This window comes from Dipodomys merriami, unplaced genomic scaffold, assembly GCF_024711535.1.
Source record: "Dipodomys merriami isolate MVZ:Mamm:240054 unplaced genomic scaffold, mDipMer1.0.p SCAF_7, whole genome shotgun sequence".
NCBI classification, from domain to species: domain Eukaryota; kingdom Metazoa; phylum Chordata; class Mammalia; order Rodentia; family Heteromyidae; genus Dipodomys; species Dipodomys merriami.
In genome coordinates this window covers 2445119-2447993 of record NW_027206290.1, presented here as the reverse complement: position 1 = coordinate 2447993, position 2875 = coordinate 2445119, and the positions used below count along the sequence as shown (strand labels likewise).

The 2875-nt window shown below is 32.5% G+C and overlaps 1 non-coding gene across 1 annotated transcript; it reads left to right on the top strand.

The window, feature by feature from the left end:
• Positions 1–1321: 1321 nt before the first annotated feature.
• On the top strand, positions 1322–1428 carry LOC138817432 (U6 spliceosomal RNA). Its single transcript, XR_011368877.1, has one exon. It is a non-coding gene; the product is annotated as a U6 spliceosomal RNA (small nuclear RNA).
• The last annotated feature ends 1447 nt before the right edge of the window (positions 1429–2875 follow it).

The following is a 2875-nucleotide window of genomic DNA, read 5'->3' as shown; positions in this document are numbered from 1 at the left end:
TTTTGAGTCAAGTCCAGCTTTAATTAAATCTTCCCATTCGATCAGATGGAGTTGCAGATGAGATTAGTTGAAACTATCTATTGTTCTTATTTGGTTTAATGTACTGCATTTCAGCAGTAAGAAGTGTTCAAAAGAAAAGCATCCCACTACCTTTTCAAAGAGTCTGTTACGATTCTAACTTTAATTAAATTAGATTAGTTGCACATCATTTGTATTACTAAAAAAAACTCAAGCAATTTCTAAGAGTTCTTCCTCCTCCTATAATATCTTTACCCTCATCTATCATGTCCAGTTTCAAAACTGCAAAATCTATGTTGAATCAGTTAGCTCTTTTAGTAAAAAACAAACTTTGTTATAAAGTAGTCTATTAATTTCCTCTTTGCTTGCCCACAAATATAGATAAAACACAGTAAATAAATCATCTCATATCCATGTGAGCAGAATGGATAACTCTCATTTATAGAAGCTCATTTGAAGCTATGAGTTGGATTTTAAATAATCTCACATTTATCCATTTATCCATATATTCTGTGATTATATGTATATATACATAAGACTATATTAACATAAAAAGCAAAGTATATATTTATATAATATTTCTATTACTTTATTCCTATAAATATAATTATACAAAAAACATGAAATAATTCATTTTAATTTATGCATTTCTATAACTAAAATTTTCCAGCTGACTAAAAATCAATCCAAGTATTATTTAAAACCATCTCTAAGTAAGATGACTTTTGAGATAGAAGGATTAAAAATTTGAAGCTAGTCTGGGCAATTTAGTAAGATTTTGTCTGAAATAAGTATCATTCAGTAACAGAATAACACTGTCCTAGAAATCCAACACAGATCTCTCCAACAGTGCAACCAATTGTCTACTGTTTTTAAGCTGTTACATTATAGGGTAATTTGCTAAACATAAACTAGATAAAAGTATTTTTATTAGATAATGGTGCATCTAAACTTGATAAAGGTTGGAACTTGAGTAGAATGTTAGTATCAGTAAAATTTGAAGTTTCTTAAAGAAATGTCTGTGGAGGTACAATGGCATTGATGAAGTTTTAGCCAGGGCTTGAAGAACATCAAGAAACCTTTATTAGCAACTAAAGGTCAGGAGGCCCTATACTTATTGTTAAATATCTTAGTAATGCATATGCAAATACTAATGTAAGAAGCAGAAAATGTACATAACAAACTAAATGATATACTAAAAAGAAGATTTCAAGAGAATTTTTGAATTTGTTACCTTGGAGTATGTTGCTGAGAATAAGATGTGAAAAGAGAAAAAAAGATTTGTTAAACATAAAGAATCCATGTGCTCGCTTTGGCAGCACATATACTACAATTGGAATGACACAGAGAAGATTACCATGGACCCCTGCTCAGGATGACACGCAAATCCATGAAGCATTCCATATTTTTCATGTGATTTTTTTGTTTCTTTGTATGTTCCTCCCCCATGGTATAAGCCCTGTTTTCGCTGTATTTGATGTTGGTATAACTTGGGAAAGGGAAGGGAAAAAAAACAAAATGCTTAAATAGGGATACAGGTTGACCCACTGTAACAATGGGATGTACAAGACAATATGTTGAAAAACGAATTTTAAAATTTGGGGGGGGGGGAGTGTAGTTGTGGAGGTGGGAGGGATGGTAGGGGAAAACCAAAAGAGGAGGCAACAATGCTGGATAGGAAATGTACTCATTACCTTGCTCATGTAACTGTAACCCATCTATACAGTATTTTTACAATAAAAAGTATATATATATATATATATGTATGTATGCATATGTATGTATGTATATATGTATGTATGTATGTACATATCAAATCCAGTACTAAGTTGTGAAGGAGAAAGGGTCAGCAGGGATAAAACTGGTAGAAAGCCAGGGAAGAGGTGAGACTGTTCAAAAAGACATGTACTCATTACTTGCCTTATGTAACTGTAACTCTTCCATATGTCACCTTTACAATAAAATTTAAAAAAAGGAATCCAGTACTTAGCAGTCTTGAAATTTCAGTCCCTTCCAATAACCAGCAATATTATAATTAAAAAATGTCTCTGATCCTGAGATCAAATATAGGGAAATAATATAAAAAATCTAAATGAAACAGAGGGCATAACCATAAAAGTCTTTGTTAAGGTCTCAGAAAGTCCTAAGGCTTGGACCAAAGAGCTACACAGTTAAGCACCTTGAGTTCTGATTCACTCAAGGATTGCTGTTCTCAGAAGTCTTAGAAGAATCTGAAAGTAAGAAAATAAAATCATCTCAAATCAGTTTTAGGGTGTGGTCACTGATTTGTAGTGGGACCTTCAGCAAGATTCACATTTCTCCAAAGATACACTTAAAAGCCACAGGTAATACAAAATTAAATATGTTTTAACTCTACAAATTCTTTGTCAATGAAGCCAATTGAACAAAAGCAAACAGGTGCAAACTTACCTACCAATTATTACTGGAAAGTCAGGCAAAATGTCCATACCACTCAGCCAAGAAATGAAGAGAATAAATCTTGTACATTAATGTTGAGAACTAATGTAAAAATCTTCTAATAGTTGCCCAAAAGGATTGTCTTATGCCTTCACAAACAGTCCTCTGTGTCTTTTTATAAAAATAAGAATTTACAAATGTTACCTTAGAGCTTTCATAAAATAACATATTGGGTAATTAGGAACAGAGGATAATTTTTAAGTCTTCAGATTTAGAGGACCTGTATTCATGGAGCTGCAATTCAGAAACTGCACCCAAATAATTCTGCTTGGTTTCAGTGTTGAAATTCTGAACTTCAGGATGCTATTGTAATAGGAACAGGACATTTAGGGAGCCCTAGAGGAGCTTGAGTATCTTTGAACATGGAAAGAATCCTAGG